A 25,926-nucleotide genomic window follows, 5' to 3' on the forward strand; every position below is an offset into this window, starting at 1 on the left:
TTCTAGTTCAGTTCTAGTTCAGTTCTAGTTCAGTTCTAGTTCAGTTCTAGTTCAGTTCTAGTTCAGTTCTAGTTCAGTTCTAGTTCAGTTCTAGTTCAGTTCTAGTTCAGTTCTAGTTCAGTTCTAGTTCAGTTCTAGTTCAGTCTAGTTCAGTTCTAGTTCAGTTCTAGTTCAGTTCTAGTTCAGTTCTAGTTCAGTTCTAGTTCAGTTCTAGTTCAGTTCTAGTTCAGTTCTAGTTCAGTTCTAGTTCAGTTCTAGTTCAGTTCTAGTTCAGTTCTAGTTCAGTTCTAGTTCAGTTCTAGTTCAGTTCTAGTTCAGTTCTAGGTTCAGTTCTAGTTCAGTTCTAGTTCAGTTCTAGTTCAGTTCTAGTTCAGTTCTAGTTCAGTTCCTAGTTTCAGTTCTAGTTCAGTTCTAGTTCCGTTCTAGTTCAGTTCTAGTCAGTCAGTTCTAGTTCAGTTCTAGTTCAGTTCTGAGTTCAGTTTCTAGTTCAGTCTAGTTCAGTTCTAGGTTCTAGTCAGTCTAGTTCAGTCTAGTTCAGTCTAGTTCAGTTCTAGTTCAGTTCTAGTTTCAGTCTAGTTCTAGTTCAGTTCTAGTTTCAGTTCAGTATTCAGTTCTAGTTCAGGTTTCTAGTTCATTTATAGTTCAGTTCTAGTTTGCTGAGTCTAGTTCAGTTCTAGTTTCAGTTCTAGTTCAGTTTCTAGTTCAGTTTCTAGTTCAGTTCTAGTGCAGTTTCTAGTTCAGGTCTAGTTCAGTTCTAGTTCAGTTCTAGTTCAGTTCAGTAGTTCAGTTCTAGTTTCAGTTTCTAGTTCAGTTCTAGTTCAGTTTCTAGTTCAGTTCTGTTCTAGTTCAGTCTAGTTCAGTTCTAGTTCAGTTTCTAGTTCAGTTCTAGTTCAGTTTCTAGTTCAGTTCTAGGTGCATGTTTCTAGTTCAGTTCTAGTTCAGTTCTAGTTCAGTTCTAGTTCAGTTCAGTTCTAGTTCAGTTCTAGTTCAGTTCTAGTTCAGTTCTAGTTCAGTTCTAGTTCAGTTCTAGTTCAGTTCTAGTTCAGTTCTAGTTCAGTTCTAGTTCAGTTCTAGTTCAGTTCTAGTTCAGTTCTAGTTCAGTTCTAGTTCAGTTCTAGTTCAGTTCTAGTTCAGTTCTAGTTCAGTTCTAGTTCAGTTCAGTTCTATTCAGTTCTAGTTCAGTTCTAGTTCAGTTCTAGTTCAGTTCTAGTTCAGTTCTAGTTCAGTTCTATGTTCAGTTCTAGTTCAGTTCTCTTTCAGTTCTAGTTCAGTTCTAGTTCAGTTCTAGTTCAGTTCTAGTTCAGTTCTAGTTCAGTTCTAGTTCAGTTCTAGTTCAGTTCTAGTTCAGTTCTAGTTCAGTTCTAGTTCAGTTCTAGTTCAGTTCTAGTTCAGTTCTAGTTCAGTTCTAGTTCAGTTCTAGTTCAGTTCTAGTTCAGTTCTAGTTCAGTTCTAGTTCAGTTCTAGTTCAGTTCTAGTTCAGTTCTAGTTCAGTTCTAGTTCAGTTCTAGTTCAGTTCTAGTTCAGTTCTAGTTCAGTTCTAGTTCAGTTCTAGTTCAGTTCTAGTTCAGTTCTAGTTCAGTTCTAGTTCAGTTCTAGTTCAGTTCTAGTTCAGTTCTAGTTCAGTTCTAGTTCAGTTCTAGTTCAGTTCTAGTTCAGTTCTAGTTCAGTTCTAGTTCAGTTCTAGTTCAGTTCTAGTTCAGTTCTAGTTCAGTTCTAGTTCAGTTCTAGTTCAGTTCTAGTTTAGTTCTGTTCTAGTTCAGTTCTAGTTGATAATTTATATAATTTTTCATAACAAAAATAAGCGACTTTAATAACAATAAAACGATTGACAAATATTTAGCGTATATCCAGGTTTTATCTACATATTTGTTATATTATTTTCCCTTCTCTCTTTGCCTTAGGGAAAATAAAGTGCAAATAAAATGTGGCATAAGGAATTTTCAAATATATATTTCTGCTATTTATATGACAAAAAAAAAAATAGAAAGTAGAAATGCTACTAAATATAGGAATAAAACAAAACTTACAACTGGAAAACAAAAGAACACCGCAGAGAAGGTATGCCAAACGTTATCAAGCAAATAGAATATATGCTGTAGAAAAATGTATATGTATGTGATTCCTGCTTTAGTATTGTAAAAATTTTACAAAATACTGGCGAAAAGACACAAGGACTCAGGGAACAAAAAGAGGAAAAAAATATTTATTTGTATTACTACGGGTTTATTTTTTTGTTTGCTAGCTTGTCTGTATGTATTTGTGTTTGAGTTTGCCTGTAAATTTTACATATGTAAGTGTATGAGTATATGTGTTTTAGTAATACTGTGAGCTAGAGAACGAATAAATGTTTGTGAGTGTATAAATAAAAGAGTGAATGACATGATGCCATCCATGGAATTTCTATGTGAAAATGCATTTAAATACAAAAGACGACATTCCTTTCAAGTGACACGAAAACGCATAATTTATTATTTATTCACACCCATTTACACAAACACACACATACATACTGCCAGCCTTAATAACAGAGACAACAGGATTTTTTTTAAATAAAAATAAATGTGGTCCTAGTAGTACAGAAACGCATAGCCGAGTGCATAGACTCAGGGTAAATGTAATTTTAATGGCCAAAATGAAGGCCAAAGACCTTTGACATAGATCAGGGAAATTAAATTTCGAAAAAACCAACCAAATATTAACTAGACAAGTGTTTAAATACAGACTAAATTGAATGAATAATTTAAAGATTTAAGTAAAATTAGCTAATTATTTTAAATATAAGAATTTATGTATTTGAAATACAAACCATGAAAAGGGTTAAAATCTCCTAAAATATGTAACATATTTTGTTTTGAATAAACTAGGTATTTGTCTATGAGAAAAAGCAACGGTGACGTATGAGTGATATCAAATGTGTTTTTTTACTTCAACATCAATCATACGTCACCGTCTTTAGTAGTTTCTGTCTAGTTTATACTTCTCTCGTCGTTGTTTGTAACATCAGAGAGAGAGAGAGAGAAATCTAACAACTAAACTATTTTTTCTCGTAATTTTTTACATTTTTCTCATGTTTTAGTTTTGAAACAACAACAGTGTCAATCTTTAAAACAATTTTTTTTTTGCATGTGCATGTTCATGGTCGAATTGCATTCGAGTCTTATTTAAAATGACATTATTTTTTGGAAGCTGTTTTGCTGTAGAAGTATATGATGAGCGGGAGTATGAATGTAAGTGTAAGGGTTTAAGCAGGTCTTCACTATTATTTCTCTAATTAAGTGTTAGATGTTTTAAATCTTTAAAATGTATTAGGAGACTAGATTGACGACAACATTTTCCAACGAAATGTAAAACTTATCAAATAGGTAATTTCTAAAATAGAAAATTGTGTGAAAATTAAAAAAAAAAACTAAAAAATTATTAAAAAATTTTCTTCATACCTTGCGCTTTTTCTTTTTCTTTTTGTAAATTCAATATTATCAAAGTAATATTATTTTTGATTTTTCACTGAATTTCAATTGAATAAATCATTATTTTCTTCTCCCTCATAAAACCTGTAACCGGTAGTTGCAGCCAAAATTGTTGGTCATTTTGATGCTGCTGCACAGAGACACGTTCGTAAATGATTATGATGGTGTGTGTTGCTATTTTTTTCGTACTTTTTCTCTTTGTTTTCCGATGATTCACGGTTTGCTAGTGGTAATAATGGTGATGATGATAGTGGTCACCACATTCGATTTGTTGTTTTATTAGTTTTTGAAGTCTATAGTGTGAGTGTGGGAAATTTTGATGTTGTATTGTTTTTTGAAAAATTTTAAATTGTGCTGTATATTAAGGCGGATGCTTCTTGTTTTAAAGGATTTTTGTATCTTAAACATTTTTATACAGTTCTAGTTCAGTTCTAGTTCAGTTCTGGTTCAATTCTAGTTCAGATCTAGTTCAGTTCTAGTTCAGTTCTAGTTCAATTCTAGTTCAGATCTAGTTACACGTTCTAGTTCAGTTCTAGTTCAGTTCTAGTTCAGAAATTTCTAGTTCCGTTCTAGTCAGTTCTCGTTCAGTTCTAGTTCAGTTCTAGTTCATTCCTAGTTCAGTTTCTAGTCAGTTCTAAGTTCAGTTCTAGTTCAGTTCTAGTTCAGTTCTAGTGATCAGTTCTAGTTCAGTTGCTAGTTCAGTTCTAGTTCAGTTCTAGTTCAGTTCTAGTTCATTTCTAGTTAAGTTTTCTAGTTCGTTCTAGTTCAGTTCTAGTTCAGTTCTAGTCAGTTCTAGTCAGTTCTAGTTCAGTTCTAGTCAGTTCTAGTTCAGTTCTAGTTCAGTTCTAGTTCAGTTTCTAGTTCAGTTCAAGTGTTCTAGTTCAGTCTATGGTTCAGTTCTATTTTCATTCTAGTTCAGTTCTAGTTCAGTTCTAGTTCAGTTCTAGTTCAGTTCTAGTTCAGTTCTAGTTCAGTTCTAGTTCAGTTCTAGTTCAGTTCTAGTTCAGTTCTAGTTCAGTTCTAGTTCAGGTTCTAGTTCAGTTCTAGTTCAGTTCTAGTTCCAGTTTCTAGGTTCAGTTCTAGTTCAGTTCTAGTTCAGTTCTAGTTCAGTTCTAGTTCAGTTCTAGTTCAGTTCTAGTTCAGTTCTAGTTCAGTTCTAGTTCAGTTCTAGTTCAGTTCTAGTTCAGTTCTAGTTCAGTTCTAGTTCAGTTCAGTTCATTCCAGTTCAGTTCTAGTTCAGTTCTAGTTCAGTTCTAGTTCAGTTCTAGTTCTAGTTCAGTTCTAGTTCAGTTCTAGTTCAGTTCTAGTTCAGTTCTAGTTCAGTTCTAGTTCAGTTCTAGTTCAGTTCTAGTTCAGTTCTAGTTCAGTTCTAGTTCAGTTCTAGTTCAGTTCTAGTTCAGTTCTAGTTCAGTTCTAGTTCAGTTCTAGTTCAGTTCTAGTTCAGTTCTAGTTCAGTTCTAGTTCAGTTCTAGTTCAGTTCTAGTTCAGTTCTAGTTCAGTTCTAGTTCAGTTCTAGTTCAGTTCTAGTTCAGTTCTAGTTCAGTTCTAGTTCATTTTAGTTCAGTTCTAGTTCAGTTCTAGTTCAGTTCTAGTTCAGTTCTAGTTCAGTTCTAGTTCAGTTCTAGTTCAGTTCTAGTTCAGTTCTAGTTCAGTTCTAGTTCAGTTCTAGTTCTAGTTCTAGTTCAGTTCTAGTTCAGTTCTAGTTCAGTTCTAGTTCAGTTCTAGTTCAGTTCTAGTTCAGTTAGTTCAGTTCTAGTTCAGTTCTAGTTCAGTTCTAGTTCAGTTCTAGTTCAGTTCTAGTTCTAGTTCAGTTCTAGTTCAGTTCAGTTCTAGTTCAGTTCAGTTCTAGTTCAGTTCTAGTTCAGTTCTAGTTCAGTTCTAGTTCAGTTCTAGTTCAGTTCTAGTTCAGTTCTAGTTCAGTTCTAGTTCAGTTCTAGTTCAGTTCTAGTTCAGTTCTAGTTCTAGTTCAGTTCTAGTTCAGTTCTAGTTCAGTTCTAGTTCAGTTCTAGTTCAGTTCTAGTTCAGTTCTAGTTCAGTTCTAGTTCAGTTCTAGTTCAGTTCTAGTTCAGTTCTAGTTCAGTTTTAGTTCAGTTCTAGTTCAGTTCTAGTTCAGTTCTAGTTCATTTTTAGTTTAGTTCTAGTTCAGTTCTAGTTCAGTTCAGTTCAGTTCTAGTTCAGTCTAGTTCAGTTCTAGTTCAGTTCTAGTTCAGTTCTAGTTCAGTTCTAGTTCTAGTTCAGTTCTAGTTCAGTTCTAGTTCAGTTCTTGTTAAGTTCTAGATAATTTCTAGTTTAATTTAGACTGATCGCATTCCTTCTATCTCGCAAAAGAACAACTCACAGACAAGAGAAACATGACATTTGTGTACATTATTTCAATTCATATAGTTGCCTTCGTTTATTTGTTTTTTTTTATTTTTTATGATCAACGTGTTGAAGTTGTTCGTGTTGTTGTAGTTGTTGCTATTACCATTGTTGAGGAGTTGCGAACGAATGTACTTTCTTGTGTGTTTGTTTGCTACATAATTGAAAATACATTTATGTTTTGCACTCCGCCATATGTGGTCTTTCGGTTGGTCTGTCCCCTGGTTTATCAACACAATAGTAATAATAACCCAAACAAAAAAAAAAAAAAAAAAAAAAACAAGAACATCTAACAACTACCATTCCAAAAACAGTTAGTTTTGTTGCTCTTTCTCCCTCTTTCTCTCCATTGTTCAGTACTCATTCGAAATAGTATTTAAGTGTTCTATTTTTCACATAAATACTATTTTTTTGTTAGTTTTTTTGAAAAACACTTATACATGCAGTAACACAGTTTGCAAATATACCGAAACACAGACACATCAATGTTAAAACATCTAACTAACAAACAAACATTATTACACTTCTATGAAAGAGTCTGACGTTAGTAGTTTTGAGTATATGTATGAAAGTGATTTTTTAATCTGTGTGTTTTTTTTTTATATTGATGTTCAATATCCAGTCATATATTTTTGTTTCGAGAGCAATTGGGTCTTTTTTCGATTTTGCTTATTGGCTTTTTTAGTGTTTTTTTAGTGTTAGTGTGGAAACATGAAATGATAAATTACATGCTTCCACAATAAAGCCACTTTGTACACATGTACAGACAGACACACAAAATCAAACACGAACACTTACAAACATACATGTTCGAGTGTTCAGATCCACCCACCACAACATGATAAAAAAAGGAAGAACTGCCATAAACGCTTATTAAAACTGTTAACGTTTGTTTTCTGCCAATTTTTTTCCGTTATTTCTCCACTTTTTCCAGACTTTTTTGTGTTGATTGTAAACATAATTTGATTTAGCTCGTGTGTATGTGTTATAATAGAATTTATACATGCAACGCTGTTAAATGTGATTTTTATTGATGATTGATTTCTTGCACGGACGGTATCGACAAAATTATACAGTTTTCTTTCTACCGTGTTTGTGTTCTGTACTAAGTTTTAACATGGATTTTTGTATTAATTTTATAAAAAAAAAGGATTTTTTTAATTGCTTTTGTGGTAAAAGTCCATTAACTTTAGAATGCATTTAATCGATTAATCTAAAAGAGGAAAATAACAATTTTGTTGAGTATAATCATTTAATCTGGTTAATCGCGTTTTTTTAATCCAGTTATGTATCACACAAAAATGTATTTTCCACTAAAATTCCGGTTTTATATTATAGGGGAGGCTAAAGCCGATTTTTTACCTAAAATCTAGAACTAGAACTGAAACTAGAACAGAACTAGAACAGAACTAGAACTGAACTAGAACTAACTAAGAACTGAACTAAAACTGAACTAGAACTGAACTAGAACTGAACTAGAACTGAACTAGAACTGACTAGAACTGAACTAGAACTGAACTAGACTGAACTAGAACTGAACTAGAACTGAACTGAAACTAGAACACGAACTAGAACTCAACTGACTAAAACTGACTAAAACTGAACTAGAACTGAACTAGATCTGAACTAGAACTGAACTAGAACTGAACTAGAACTGAAACTAGAACTGAACTAGAACTGAACTAGAACTGAACTAGAACTGAACTAGAACTGAACTAGAACTGAACTAGAACTGAACTAGAACTGAACTAGAACTGAACTAGAACTGAACTAGAACTGAACTAGAACTGAACTAGAACTGAACTAGAACTACAACTAGAACTGACTAGACTGAACTAGAAACTGAACTAGAACTGAACTGAACTAGAACTGAACTAGAACTGAACTAGAACTGAACTAGAAACTAACTAGAACTGAACTAGAACTGAACTAGAACTGAACTAGAACTGAACTAGAACTGAACTAGAACTGAACTAGAACTGAACTAGAACTGAACTAGAACTGAACTAGAACTGAACTAGAACTGAACTAGAACTGAACTAGAACTGAACTAGAACTGAACTAGAACTGAACTAGAACTGAACTAGAACTGAACTAGAACTGAACTAGAACTGAACTAGAACTGAACTAGAACTGAACTAGAACTGAACTAGAACTGAACTAGAACTGAACTAGAACTGAACTAGAACTGAACTAGAACTGAACTAGAACTGAACTAGAACTGAACTAGAACTGAACTAGAACTGAACTAGAACTGAACTAGAACTGAACTAGAACTGAACTAGAACTGAACTAGAACTGAACTAGAACTGAACTAGAACTGAACTAGAACTGAACTAGAACTGAACTAGAACTGAACTAGAACTGAACTAGAACTGAACTAGAACTGAACTAGAACTGAACTAGAACTGAACTAGAACTGAACTAGAACTGAACTAGAACTGAACTAGAACTGAACTAGAACTGAACTAGAACTGAACTAGAACTGAACTAGAACTGAACTAGAACTGAACTAGAACTGAACTAGAACTGAACTAGAACTGAACTAGAACTGAACTAGAACTGAACTAGAACTGAACTAGAACTGAACTAGAACTGAACTAGAACTGAACTAGAACTGAACTAGAACTGAACTAGAACTGAACTGAACTAGAACTGAACTAGAACTGAACTAGAACTGAACTAGAACTGAACTAGAACTGAACTAGAACTGAACTAGAACTGAACTAGAACTGAACTAGAACTGAACTAGAACTGAACTAGAACTGAACTAGAACTAAACTAGAACTGAACTAGAACTGAACTAGAACGAACTAGAACTGAACTAGAACTGAACTAGAACTGAACTAGAACTGAACTAGAACTGAACTAGAACTGAACTAGAACAGAACTAGAACTGAACTAGAACTGAACTAGAACTGAACTAGAACTGAACTAGAACTGAACTAGAACTGAACTAGAACTGAACTAGAACTAGAACTGAACTAGAACTGAACTGAACTAACTAGAACTGAACGAACTGAACTAGAACTGAACTAGAACTGAACTAGAACTGAACTAGAACTAGAACTGAACTAAAACTGAACTAAAACTGAACTAGAACTGAACTAGATCTGAACTAGAACTGAACTAGAACTGAACTAGAACTGAACTAGAACTGAACTAGAACTGAACTAGAACTGAACTAGAACTGAACTAGAACTGAACTAGAACTGAACTAGAACTGAACTAGAACTGAACTAGAACTGAACTAGAACTGAACTAGAACTGAACTAGAACTGAACTAGAACTGAACTAGAACTGAACTAGAACTGAACTAGAACTGAACTAGAACTGAACTAGAACTGAACTAGAACTGAACTAGAACTGAACTAGAACTGAACTAGAACTGAACTAGAACTGAACTAGAACTGAACTAGAACTGAACTAGAACTGAACTAGAACTGAACTAGAACTGAACTAGAACTGAACTAGAACTGAACTAGAACTGAACTAGAACTGAACTAGAACTGAACTAGAACTGAACTAGAACTGAACTAGAACTGAACTAGAACTGAACTAGAACTGAACTAGAACTGAACTAGAACTGAACTAGAACTGAACTAGAACTGAACTAGAACTGAACTAGAACTGAACTAGAACTGAACTAGAACTGAACTAGAACTGAACTAGAACTGAACTAGAACTGAACTAGAACTGAACTAGAACTGAACTAGAACTGAACTAGAACTGAACTAGAACTGAACTAGAACTGAACTAGAACTGAACTAGAACTGAACTAGAACTGAACTAGAACTGAACTAGAACTGAACTAGAACTGAACTAGAACTGAACTAGAACTGAACTAGAACTGAACTAGAAAAAAACTGAACTAGAACTGAACTAAACTGAACTAGAACTGAACTAGAACTGAACTAGAACTGAACTGAACTAGAACTGACTAGAACTGAACTAGAACTGAACTAGAACTGAACTAGAACTGAACTAGAACTGAACTAGAACTGAACTAGAACTGAACTAGAACTGAACTAGAACTGAACTAGAACTGAACTAGAACTGAACTAGAACTGAACTAGAACTGAACTAGAACTGAACTAGAACTGAACGAACTGAACTAGAACTGAACTAGAATGGAACTAGAACTACTTTTCAACCTACCTACTTTTCTTAAAGCTGTTATTGTTCTTTGTATATTTTCCATCGAATATTTACCTAAGGAAGCGTAACTTTGGCTTACAATGTCATTTCTTTAGCACAATATTAAATTGCTAATAAATTGCACATTTTATGCAACATTTTCCCAATTGACTTTATTCCCCTAATAAATTAAAAAATGGTGATGTTTTTATTTTAGTTGCCATCATCATCATTCATAACAGTTTTAATAAATATTCTATAAAAAAAAAGAAAACACTTAAGAGTTATTGGGAATTTTGCACGTTTTACCAGGTATTTAACTTAAAAGGGAAGCTAACAAAAAACAATGAATATCAAATGAAGTCTTACGAGGAAAAAATAATGTAATCTTTATGTATCTTGTCATACTTGCCACTAATAGCAGCATGTCCTTTTTACTTTTTCTTGCCTCCTTAAATAAAATCCTCTTAAATATTTATGCAAAAATTTTGTAAACAAATACACACGTTTACATTGTGTATGTAAAAGTCTAATATACCAATTATTATTTATGTAATGTCCTTTAATCATAAAATACGCTTACAAGGATATTTTGATGCAAAAAATACATCATGCACGTTTATTAGCAATAAATTTATAAAATAAGTAAATATTGTACGAAGAAAAGCAAATAAAAGAAATTTGACGCTAAATAAATAAAAAAAGAGAATCTTCATTATTGGCAAAAGCATCAATAGCAGACAGTAACGAGACAAATGAATTTCTGTGTAAGCGGATGACTATAAGGACAAATATGATGATGATGATGCTGATGTCATCTTTAAATAAAAAATTCCTTATATTTTATAACATGATAAGGTTACTTGGTTGGAGGTGGTGTTGCTGGTGATGTAGAAGCTCTGCAAACATGAATCATAGTTTCGAAGAACGATAAACAAACAGAGAGAGACACAAACAAATTTCAAAATATGTAAACGGAGTAGATGTGTATGACATTTAAGGAAGGACATTTATACTGGTGCTGCTATTGTCATGTTACCGTGTGTTAACCAGTAGACTTAAAAACAAAATTAAGTCTTTGTTAGTTATTTTCTTTTCAAGCATGATAATGACCCATGAATATTTATACTCCTTTTTTTTTTCTTTTTGGTATTTCGGTGTTTGTTAACATCGATTTGTTGGTAAACTTTTTTTTTTGGAAAATTATAATCGTTTTGCAAAAAAAACAAATTTTGAGTCAATCAATCCTCTACAAAAGGAAAGTGCAGTACTCCAACTATAGACTATAGACTATAGACTATATCTAAGATTATAGACTACAGACTCTACTATAGACTAGACTATAGACAATACTATAGACTAGACTATAGACTACACTATAGATTAGACTAAAGACTAAACTATAGAGTAGACTATAGACTAGACTATAGACTAGACTATAGGCAAGACTATAGACTAGACAATAGACTAGACTATAGACTAGACTATAGACTAGACTATAGACTAGACTATAGACTAGACTATAGATTAGACTATAGACTAGACAATAACCTAGACTTTAGGCTAGACTATAGACTAGACTATAGATTAGACTATAGACTAGACAATAACCTAGACTATAGGCTAGACTATAGACTAGACTATAACCCAGACTATAGACTATACCATAAACTAGACTATAGACTAGACTATATAATATACTATAGACTTGACTATAAACCAGACTACAGACTACTATAAACTAGACTATAGACTAGACTATATAAACTAGACTATAGACTAGACTATAAACTAGACTATAGATTAGACTATAGATTAGACTATAGACTAGACTATAGACTAGACTATAGACTAGACTATAGACTAGACTATAGACTAGACTATAGACTAGACTATAGACTAGACTATAGACTAGACTATAGACTAGACTATAGACTATAGACTAGACTATAGACTATAGACTACACTATAGACTAGACTATAGACTAGACTATAGACTAGACTATAGACTAGACTATAGACTAGACTATAGACTAGACTATGACTAGACTATAGACTAGACTATAGACTAGACTATAGACTAGACTAGACTATAGACTAGACTAGACTATAGACTAGACTAGACTATAGACTAGACTAGACTATAGACTAGACTAGACTATAGACTAGACTAGACTATAGACTAGACTAGACTATAGACTAGACTATAGACTAGACTATAGACTAGACTATAGACTAGACTATAGACTAGACTATAGACTAGACTATAGACTAGACTATAGACTAGACTATATACTAGACTATAGACTAGATAGACTAGACTATAGACTAGACTATAGACTAGACTATAGACTAGACTATAGACTAGACTATAGACTAGACTATAGACTAGACTATAGACTAGACTATAGACTAGACTATAGACTAGACTATAGACTAGACTATAGACTAGACTATAGACTAGACTAGAGATAGACTAGACTATAGACTAGACTATAGACTAGACTATAGACTAGACTATAGACTAGACTATAGACTAGACTATAGACTAGACTATAGACTAGACTATAGACTAGACTATAGACTAGACTATAGACTAGACTATAGACTAGACTATAGACTAGACTATAGACTAGACTATATAAACTAGACTATAGACTAGACTATAAACTAGACTATAGACTAGACTATATAAACTAGACTATAGACTAGACTATAACTAGACTATAGATTAGACTATAGATTAGACTATAGACTAGACTATAGACTAGACTATAGACTAGACTATAGACTATATAGATTAGACTATAGACTAGACTATAGACTAGACTATAGACAAGACTATAGACTAGACTATAGACTAGACTATAGACTAGACTATAGACAAGACTATAGACTAGATTATAGACTAGACTATAGACTAGACTATAGACTAGACTATAGACTAGACTATAGACTAGACTATAGACTAGACTATAGACTAGACTATAGACTAGACTATAGACTAGACTATAGACTAGACTATAGACTAGACTATAGACTAGACTATAGACTAGACTATAGACTAGACTATAAACTAGACTATAGACTAGACTATAGACTAGACTATAGACTAGACTATAGACTAGACTATAGACTAGACTATAGACTAGACTATAGGCTAGACTATAGACTAGACTATAGACTAGACTATAGACTAGACTATAGACTAGACTATAGACTAGACTATAGACTAGACTATAGACTAGACTATAGACTAGACTATAGACTAGACTATAGACTAGACTATAGACTAGACTATAGACTAGACTATAGACTAGACTATAGACTAGACTATAGACTAGACTATAGACTAGACTATAGACTAGACTATAGACTAGACTATAGACTAGACTATAGACTAGACTATAGACTAGACTATAGACTAGACTATAGACTAGACTATAGACTAGACTATAGACTAGACTATAGACTAGACTATAGACTAGACTATAGACTAGACTATAGACTAGACTATAGACTAGACTATAGACTAGACTAGACTATAGACTAGACTAGACTATAGACTAGACTATAGACTAGACTATAGACTAGACTATAGACTAGACTATAGACTAGACTATAGACTAGACTATATACTAGACTATAGACTAGACTATAGACTAGACTATAGACTAGACTATAGACTAGACTATAGACTAGACTATAGACTAGACTATAAGACTAGACTATAGACTAGACTATAGACTAGACTATAGATAGACTAGACTATAGGACTAGAATAATAGACTAGACTAGACTAAGACTAGACTATAGACTCGACTATTAGACTAGACTATAGACTAGACTATCGACATAGACTATAGACTAGACTATATACTAGACTATACTAGATATGACTAGACTATCGACTAGACTATAGACTAGACTATAGACTAGACTATAGACTAGACTATAGCTAGACTATAGACTAGATATGACTAGACTATAGACTAGACTATAGACTAGACTATAGACTAGGACTATAGACTAGACTATAGACTAGACTATAGACTAGACTATAGACTAGACTATAGACTAGACTATAGACTAGACTATAGACTAGACTATAGACTAGACTATAGTATAGACTATAGACTAGGACTATAGACTAGACTATAGACTAGACTATAGACTAGACTATAGACTAGACTATAGACTAGACTATAGACTAGACTATAGACTAGACTATAGACTAGACTATAGACTAGACTATAGACTAGGACTATAGGACTAGACTATAGACTAGACTATAGACTAGACTATAGACTGGACTATAGACTAGACTATAGACTAGACTATAGATAGACTAGACTATAGACTAGACTATAGACTAGACTATAGACTAGACTATAGACTAGACTATAGACTAGACTATAGACTAGACTATAGACTAGACTATAGACTAGACTATAGACTAGACTATAGACTAGACTATAGACTAGACTATAGACTAGACTATAGACTAGACTATAGACGACTATAGACTAGACTATAGACTAGACTATAGACTAGACTATAGACTAGACTATAGACTAGACTATAGACTAGACTATAGACTAGACTATAGACTAGATTATAGACTAGACTATAGACTAGACTATAGACTAGACTATAGACTAGACTATAGACTAGACTATAGACTAGACTATAGACTAGATAGACTAGACTATAGACTATATAGACTAGACTATAGACTAGACTATAGACTAGACTATAGACTAGACTATAGACTAGACTATAGACTAGACTATAGACTAGACTATAGACTAGACTATAGACTATTTTATAGACATGACTGTAAACTAGACAATTAACTAGACTATAGACTAGACTATAGACTAGACTACAGACTAGACTATAGACTAGACTATAGACTAGACTATAGACTAGACTATAGATTAGACTATAGACTAGACTTTAGACTAGACTATAGACTAGACTATAGACTAGACTATAGACTAGACTATAGACTAGACTATAGACTAGACTATAGACTAGACTATAGTCTAGACTATAGACTATACTATAGACTAGACTATAGAATATACTATAGACTATGCTATAGACATGACTATAAACTAGACAATAAACTAGACTATAGACTAGACTACAGACTAGACTGTAGACTATAGACTAGGTTGTTGTTTAGACTATAGACTAGACTATGTGATTTAGACTATAAACTAGGCTGTTGTTTAGACTATAGACTAGACTATGAGATTTAGAATATAGACTAGGCTGTTGTTTAGACTATAGACTAGACAATGTTCTGGACTATAGTCTAGAGTATAGTCTGAAGTGTAGTCAAGACAATAGACTAGACTGTGGTTTAGCCTATGATAAAGGCTAGAGATTTGACTGTGATGTAGGATATAGTCAAGACTATAGACTCAATAGACTCGACTGAGGTCTAGTCAAGATTATAGACTACACCATTATCAGGACTATAGACTAGGCTATAGTCAAAACTAAAAAAATTCATTTGGAATTTGCCAATGGAAATTCAATATTTTACACATTGTTTTTACAAAAAATATTAGAACAAATAACATTTTCTTACAAAATTAATGAAATCTCATTCATTGTAAATATAATCTCAATTAACATTTCTAATCCCTTAACAACAGCAATCAAAAAAAATATATGTTTCTTTTTAACAACTAAAACTCTATTGAAATCTGTTTGAAATAAAGAAAAAAAACATTAAAACTATAACCTATTTCCAGGCCTTTCAAATAATAATAAGTAATAAAAAGTAGTATAGTTTTAGGCGCCACATCAAATTCTAACATTAAAATATTTTGTTTTGTTTTAAATTTACCAAAAGAATTTGTGTCACTCATGTTTTCTCATTTATTATTTTCATCCTTTTTGTTGTTACAACCAAAAAACAATCAGCTTTTTCAAACATTTTGCATGTTTTATGGTTATAAACATCAAATAAATATTTTTGTAATTTTCTTTTTTTTTTCATTTATACATACTTTACATTCACATGTAAAGTAGAAAATGTAATTACAATGAGTGAGTAAACATTGGTTTGTGGTTTGAATTTTTATTGTTTCAACTGTGTGTCAGGCAGTTGTTTAAAATTGATATAAAAAAATGTGTTTTATGAAGAGCAAAGAAATAACATTGTTTTATGATTAAAGTAAAAGCTTTGATTCAAAATAAAAAAAGTTTTCTTAAGAATCCCTTTTAACCTTTGGCTCTAAAATTATGTTTGCAAAATTCATTGCAGATTTATAATAAATCATTTAATATTTTATATGGGAGTGTGTATGTATTTTTTGTTGTAAATTATTAAATTTTAATATTTTTTGTATGGCTATTTTAAAGTATATTTTATTATGTTTTAAAAACATTTCAGGGATTTATAAATTTTATGCTTCATAGCACTTAGTGTTTTAGTAAAATAATCAATAATAAATGGCATACTTTTAGGGTTATTTTCTCTTATTTTGTAATTTTATGAAATACTTAATAAAATGCTTTTAAAAGTTTTTTTTTTATAATTTTAGACTTTTTTATAATTTATCAAAAAGGCTTAAACTTTTTTCAATTGTTATAAAAAGGTTTCTTTATTTCTTTAAGTAGAAATAATACTTATTGTCTAAAATTAATACCATTCCTTTGATTTAATTTTAATTCCTTTTGCTTAAATAAATCTTTAATATTAGGAAATTCATGGGGCTTTTCTTTGACCTTTTTTTTCTGTAGCCTACTTAACTTTGTGTCTTTAATTTCCAACTTCCAATCAAAATTGTTTAAATCTTGTTTTAACCACAAAATAAATATTTACATTTTATTGCAAAGTAATCAAGAGACCCACAAATAAACTAATAACTTTTCAGATAAAGGCTTTAAAAATTTAACCATACAACCAACTAATCAAGCAACACCACAATACACATGAAAAAATTATAAAAGTAAATTCATATTTTTGATAAAAGCTTGAATTTTGAATGACTAAACAGTAGTCTATCTATACTAGGCTAAAGTATACATTGTTGTTAAGAGTATTCCATATTGAAGTACAGCCTATTGGCTATACTTTTATCCAGACTATGGACTACAATATACTCAAGACTTTAGCTAAGACTATAGACTATGGGCTAATCCATAGACTAGACTATATACTAAAATACAGATTGAATTATATACTAAACTATAGAGAGGACAAGTCTATGGACCAGACTAGTGTATAGACCAGACAATAGATTACAGACCATAGAATAGGCTATAAAATAAAATATAGACTCAACTATAAACTAGACTATAAGCTAGACTATAGGCTAGACTATAGACTAGACTACAGACTAGACTATATACTATACTATAGATTAAACTATGAACAATACTATAGGCTAGACTATAGACTAGATCATAAAATAAACTATAAACAAGACTGTAAACTAGACTATAGACTAGACTATAGACTAGACTACAGACTAAACTATAGACTAGACTATAGACTAGACTATAGACTAGACTATAGATAAGACTATAGACTAGACTATAGACTAGACTATAGACAAGACTATAGACTAGACTATAGACTAGACTATAGATAAGACTATAGACTAGACTATAGACTAGACTATAGACTAGACTATAGACTAGACTATAGACTAGACTATAGACTAGACTATAGATAAGACTATAGACTAGGCTATAGACTAGACTATAGATAAGACTATAGACTAGACTATAGACTAGACTATAGACTAGACTATAGACTAGACTATAGACTAGACTATAGACTAGACTATAGACTAGACTATAGACTAGACTATAGACTATACTATAGACTAGACTATAGACTAGACTATAGACTAGACTATAGACTAGACTATAGACTAGACTATAGACTAGACTATAGACTAGACTATAGACTAGACTATAGACTAGACTATAGACTAGACTATAGACTAGACTATAGACTAGACTTATAGACTAGACTATAGACTAGACTATAGACTAGACTATAGACTAGACTATAGACTAGACTATAGACTAGACTATAGACTAGACTATAGACTATACTATAGACTAGACTTAGACTAGACTATAGACTAGACTATAGACTAGACTATAGACTAGACTATAGATTAGACTATAGACTAGACTATAGACTAGACTATAGACTAGACTATAGACTAGACTATAGACTAGACTATAGACTAGACTATAGACTAGACTATAGACTAGACTATAGACTAGACTATAGACTAGACTATAGACTAGACTATAGACTAGACTATAGACTAGACTATAGACTAGACTATAGACTAGACTTAACTATAGACTAGACTATAGACTAGACTATAGACTAGACATAGCTAGACTATAGACTAGACTATAGACTAGACTATAGACTAGACTATAGACTAGACTATAGACTAGACTTAGACTAGACTATAGACTAGACTATAGACTAGACTATAGACTAGACTATAGACTAGACTATAGACTAGACTATAGACTAACTATAGACTAGACTATAGACTAGACTATAGACTAGACTATAGACTAGACTATAGACTAGACTATAGACTAGACTATAGACTAGACTATAGACTAGACTATAGACTAGACTATAGACTAGACTATAGACTAGACTATAGACTAGACTATAGACTAGACTATAGACTAGACTATAGACTAGACTATAGACTAGACTATAGACTAGACTATAGACTAGACTATAGACTAGACTATAGACTAGACTATAGACTAGACTATAGACTAGACTATAGACTAGACTATAGACTAGACTATAGACTAGACTATAGACTAGACTATAGACTAGACTATAGACTAGACTATAGACTAGACTATAGACTAGACTATAGACTAGACTATAGACTAGACTATAGACTAGACTATAGACTAGACTATAGACTAGACTAGACTATAGACTAGACTATAGACTAGACTATAGACTAGACTATAGACTAGACTATACTAGACTAGACTAGATTATAGACTAGACTATAGACTAGACTATAGACTAGAATATATATATATTTTCTTAAAAAACCAAAAAAATTTCTTTGAGTGTAAATTTGCATTATTATGAGAGGTCCTATAAAATTTCAACATTATTTCAATATATTAGTATTGTGGTTAAAATGTTTATTGTTATTACTGTTGTTGTGTTGTCAAGCAAAAATATTTTAAACATTTATGTACAAATGGATGTTACTAATAGTAACCGACAACAACTACTACAACAAAAGCATTGACAACTACATCAATAGTTAGAAGAAGCAACAGCAACAACAACAACTACATGTTTACCATTTAGTTATTTAAATAATGGTCATAGAAAGAAGAACCTTTTGAGATTAGTTTTGTGGGTTTTAGAAAATCAACAGTCAGTCATAGTTAAACTATTAAACACAAACATACAAACAAATATATACACATAGACAAACTTAAACATACAAATATAGATACATATGTATGTACATTTGTATTTACAGGGAAGTAAATATGTATGTAATACATATTTGCCATATAGTACATATAAGTAAGTGTATACATGTGAACCCTAACATATAACCGCCCAAAAAATTAAAATACTCTCATGCATTTAAACAAACATTACCCTAGTTGTCAATTTTATCGTCATCATTTCGTCCTTATAGAATAGCAATATTATCTTATTTGTGTTTGTGTGTGTGCGCATTCATACTCATATTTATGCATGTATTTGTATCCTTGACTTAAATAATACTTCACTACTACTTGAGTCTAAAATAGTCTCATCAATTATTCATGATGTCAACAGACAAACAAACAAACGAGCAAACTAACAAACAAACATTCTATTGTAAAAATAAACAAACTTACATACACACACACACATACAAACCGACAAAGGAAAATGTTAACGCACTTACAAATACAGATGAATGAACAGTGGGTACACTTTTTAAAAAAATCTTAAAATTTTTCACTTTTGTTTCTAAAGATTTAGTCTTTTATTGAAATATAGTTGCCAATGCCGTAACAAGTATGAACTAGTTTGTCTTTATATTTCCCAACTCCTACAACCGCTATTTTTGTAAATACTTATATATTACAGTGGAAGATTTTTTAAATTAGTTTCTAGAAATTTCGCTTATTTGTCTGCAAATTTTCCAATAACGTAGGCTCATTCTACTGTTCTAAAACCGCAGATGAAAATTTAAACATTATAAATGAATTGTTTGTTTGGGCCTAAATCTTGCAGTTCTGATGACAGTTCCCGATATAGTGATATTATTACTTGTTCCTTAATCCTTAGACTAGACTGTAGACTGTACACTACAGTCAGGATCATAGACCAGACTATATACTGGACTTTGGTCTAGACTATAGTCAAGACTATATACTAGACTGCGGTCTAGACTACAGTCATGACTATATACTAGACTGTGATCTAGACTATAATCAATACTATAGACTAGACTGAGGTCTAGACTAGAGTCAATACTGTAGACTAGAATGTGGTCTAGACTATAGTCAAGACTATAGACTAGACTGTGGTCTAGACTATAGTCAAGACTATAGACTATACTGTGGTCTAGACTATAGTCAAGACTATAGACTAGACTGTGGTCTAGACTATAGTCAAGACTATAGACTAGACTGTGGTCTAGTCAAGACTATATACTAGACTGTGCTCTAGACTATAGTCAATACTATAGACTAGACTGTGATCTAGACTATAATCAATACTATAGACTAGACTGAGGTCTAGACTAGAGTCAATACTATAGACTAGACTGTGGTCTAGACTATAGTCAAGACTATAGAATAGACTGTGGTCTAGACTATAGTCAAGACTATAGACTAGACTGTGGTCTAGACTATAGTCAAGACTATAGACTAGACTGTGGTCTAGACTATAGTCAAGACTATAGACTAGACTGTGGTCTAGACTATAGTCAAGACTATAGACTAGACTGTGGTCTAGACTATAGTCAAGACTATAGACTAGACTGTGGTCTAGACTATAGTCAAGACCATAGACTAGACTGTGGTCTAGACTATAGTCAAGACTATAGACTAGACTGTGGTCTAGACTATAGACTAGACTGTGGTCTAGACTATAGTCAAGACTATAGACTAGACTGTGCTCTAGACTATAGTCAAGACTATAGACTAGACTGTGGTCTGGACTATAGTCAAGACTATAGACTAGACTGTGGTCTAGACTATAGTCAATACTATAGACTAGACTGTGGTCTAGACTATAGTCAATACTATAGACTAGACTATGGTCTAGACTATAGTCAAGACTGTAGACTAGACTGTGGTCTAGACTATAGTCAAGACTGTAGACTAGACTGTGGTCTAGACTATAGTCAAGACTGTAGACTAGACTGTGGTCTAGACTATAGTCAAGACTATAGACTAGACTGTGGTCTAGACTATAGTCAAGACTATAGACTAGACTGTGGTCTAGACTATAGTCAAGACGATAGACCAGACTGTGGTCTAGACTATAGTCAAGACTATAGACCAGACTGTGGTCTAGACTATAGTCAAGACTATAGAATAGACTATGGTCTAGACTATAGTCAAAACTATAGACTAGACTGTGGTCTAGACTATAGTCAAGACTATAGAATAGACTGTGGTCTAGACTTTACTCAAGACTATAGACTAGACTGTGGTCTAGACTATATTCAAGACTATAGACTAGACTGTGGTCTAGACTATAGTGAAAACTATAGACTAGACTGTGGTCTAGACTATAGTGAAAACTATAGACTAGACTGTGGTATAGACTATAGTCAAGACTATAGACGAGACTGTGGTCTAGACTATAGACTAGACTGTGGTCCAGACTATAGACGAGACTGTGGTCTAGACTATAGACTAGACTGTGGTCCAGACTATAGTCAAGACTATAGAGTAGACTGTGGTCTAGACTATAGTCAAGACTATATACTAGTCTGTTGTCTAGACTATTGTCAAGACAATAGACTAGACTATGTCTGGACTATAATCAAGACTACAGTCTAGACTGAGCTCTGGACTATAGTCAAGACTATAGACTAGACTGTGTCTATACTATAGTCAAGACTATATACTTGACTGTGGTCTAGACTATAGTCAAAACTATATAATAGACTGTGGTCTAAAGTATAGTCAATACTATAGACTGGTCAAGATTATAGACTAGACTGTGATCTGGACTATAGTCAAGACTAGTCTATAATCTTAAAGATACCCTGTCACACTCAACACTGCCGGGATCATCATAATATTTGTGTCTTTTGTGTTGGTATTTTATATATTTGTTTATTTTTTGCTAATGTTTGAACATTTTGTTTACCAACAAAAAACACAAGTGACATCTTTTGATGTCAGGCTATACAAATATTCAACAACAACCAAAATATAAAATGTGTAAGATGTTTGTTGGGTTGGGAATGGTTGGATTCTTATGATCTCTCACTCACTTTGATAACAAGTAGAAAATGGCAACAATTTTCAAAATTCCAAAAAAAAAAACTTAAAACAAATCAACTAAAAGACGACAAGTTATGATTTGCAAGAACATGCATATAAAATAAACGAAAAATTTACATATTCATTAGAAACTCAAAAATAAGAAAACAAGTCGAAATATTTTTTTTTTTTTTTCAGAATTTGAATGAAATGCAAGAAAATGTATAAATTTTCCATTATGTACACTTTATATGCGTAGCAATGTTTTTGTAATTTTTCAATGCCTTTTTTTGTGTTTGTTTTAAAAAGAAAATTTTCAAAAGAAAATTGCTTAACAACTACTTGTTTAAGTTTAATTTGAATATGTGTTTCAGTTGTGTTTTGTATATAAAACAGACAAGAAGTAAATATCTTTTACTTCATGGTCGAAGTAATGACCAGTTTATATTCATTGAGTATGAAAATGAAAACTAAAGGATGCAAATATATTGTTCAAGATAAATTATTTGTATTAAAACAAAACTCATTTCAATATAAAGTAAAAGAATTTTAGCCATATTTTTTTTAAATTTCAAAAAGGCAAACACTTTTTATGTAGTTCCGTTAATACAGAAAATTTATTTGGTAATTTGATTTAACCTATTAAATACTTCTGATATGTTTTAAATTGCTCGAATTCCTCTGCATTAATGCTTTATTTTTTTCAATTAATTGCATTTATTTTTATAATTTCATAAAAATGCCATTTTATTTTAAACATTCTTTAAATATTTTTACAGTTTTACGTAAATGCCATCAACAGTTATAATTTCCCATTATAATAAATTTCCATACAAACATTTAAACAGAATAATATTTTATATTTATACATACATATTTATGTCAATATAATTCGAAATCAATTAACTTGTGCAGTCTTAATTAAAAAAGAAAACTTCTTTCCCCAAAGCATTTCAACCATCAAACAAAAGTATTTATTTATATCCAACAAAATTATTTGCTTATTTCCATAACCAACTGACTATTTGTTTGTCGTCTACTGTTCTATTTGTCATTGTATGTTAAATGTACTGCAACTATATTTATCAATAATTTATAATTAAGCCAATAAGTTGGAGTAGATGTGTGTGAAAGCACATGCAAATATTAAAATCATCCTTTACACTTAAAATTAATATACATACATACTTATGTATACTGGACTGGTAAATAGATGAGGGCACCGACACCTTGAAGATCAATCTGTAGTCTAATCAGTAGATCTATTGATCACACCCCTCTACAGATCAGATTAAATTTTAGTACATAAATTAGATAATAAACTAGTCTATACGATAGAATTATATTGATTAGATGATAGAGGAAACTAAAAATTCCTCTGCAGGTGTGATTATAGGCTCGTAAATATTTAAAAATATAGACTCGTCTATAGATTTTAATATTTAAATTCTAGACAACAGAATTTCTAAATTAGAACTGAACTAGAACTGAACTAGAACTAACCTAGAACTGAACTAGAACTGAACTAGAACTGAACTAGAACTGAACTAGAACTGAACTAGAACTGAACTAGAACTGAACTAGAACTGAACTAGAACTGAACTAGAACTGAACTAGAACTAAACTAGAACTGAACTAGAACTGAACTAGAACTGAACTAGAACTGAACTAGAAACTGAACTAGAACTGAACTAGAACTGAACTAGAACTGAACTAGAACTGAACTAGAACTGAACTAGAACTGAACTAGAACTGAACTAGAACTGAACTAGAACTGACTAGAACTGAACTAGAACGAACTAGAACTGAACTAGAACTGAACTAGAACTGAACTAGAACTGAACTAGAACTGAACTAGAACTGAACTAGAACTGAACTAGAACTGAACTAACTGAACTAGAACTGAACTAGAACTGAACTAGAACTGAACTAGAACTGAACTAGAACTGAACTAGAACTGAACTAGAACTGAACTAGAACTGAACTAGAACTGAACTAGAACTGAACTAGAACTGAACTAGAACTGAACTAGAACTGAACTAGAACTGAACTAGAACTGAACTAGAACTGAACTAGAACTGAACTAGAACTGAACTAGAACTGAACTAGAACTGAACTAGAACTGAACTAGAACTGAACTAGAACTGAACTAGAACTGAACTAGAACTGAACTAGAACTGAACTAGAACTGAACTAGAACTGAACTAGAACTGAACTAGAACTGAACTAGAACTGAACTAGAACTGAACTAGGACTGAACTAGAACTGAACTAGAACTGAACTAGAACTGAACTAGAACTGAACTAGAACTGAACTAGAACTGAACTAGAACTGAACTAGAACTGAACTAGAACTGAACTAGAACTGAACTAGAACTGAACTAGAACTGAACTAGAACTGAACTAGAACTGAACTAGAACTGAACTAGAACTGAACTAGAACTGAACTAGAACTGAACTAGAACTGAACTAGAACTGAACTAGAACTGAACTAGAACTGAACTAGAACTGAACTAGAACTGAACTAGAACTGAACTAGAACTGACTAGAACTGAACTAGAACTGAACTAAACTGAACTAGAACTGAACTAGAACTGAACTAGAAATGACTAGAACTGAACTAGAACTGAAACTAGAACTGAACTATGAACTGAACTAGAACTGAACTAGAACTGAACTAGAACTGAACTAGAACTGACTAGAACTGAACTAGAACTGAATCTAGAACTGAACTAGAACTGAACTAGAACTGAACTAGAACTGAACTAGAACGAACTAGAACTGAACTAGAACTGAACTAGAACTGAACTAGAACTGAACTATGAACTGAAACTAGAACTGAACAGAACTGAACTAGAACTGACTAGACTGAACTAGAACTGAACTAGAACTGAACTAGAACTGAACTAGAACTGAACTAGAACTGAACTAAACTGAACTAGAACTGAACTAGAACTGAACTAGAACTGAACTAGAACTGAACTAGAACTGAACTAGAACTGAACTAGAACTGAATTAGAACTGAACTAGAACTGAACTAGAACTGAACTAGAACTGAACTAGAACTGAACTAGAACTGAACTAGAACTGAACTAGAACTGAACTAGAACTGAACTAGAACTGAACTAGAACTGAACTAGAACTGAACTAGAACTGAACTAGAACTGAACTAAACTGAACTAGAACTGAACTAGAACTGAACTAGAACTGAACTAGAACTGAACTAGAACTGAACTAGAACTGAACTAGAACTGAACTAGAACTGAACTAGAACTGAACTAGAACTGAACTAGAACTGAACTAGAACTGAACTAGAACTGAACTAGAACTGAACTAGAACTGAACTAGAACTGAACTAGAACTGAACTAGAACTGAACTAGAACTGAACTAGAACTGAACTAGAACTGAACTAGAACTGAACTAGAACTGAACTAGAACTGAACTAGAACTGAACTAGAACTGAACTAGA

At 32.2% G+C, this 25,926-nt stretch overlaps 1 protein-coding gene across 1 annotated transcript in view; it reads left to right on the forward strand.

Annotated features, from left to right (window-relative positions):
• LOC119604617 (tight junction-associated protein 1) overlaps positions 1 to 25,926 on the forward strand; it is a 79,465-nt gene that overhangs the window by 33,924 nt on the left and 19,615 nt on the right. The window lies entirely within an intron of this gene.

Source organism: Lucilia sericata, unplaced genomic scaffold (genome assembly GCF_015586225.1).
Source record: "Lucilia sericata isolate MDLA Ls3-8-SP2 unplaced genomic scaffold, ASM1558622v1 Contig000409F_arrow, whole genome shotgun sequence".
NCBI lineage: Eukaryota > Metazoa > Arthropoda > Insecta > Diptera > Calliphoridae > Lucilia > Lucilia sericata.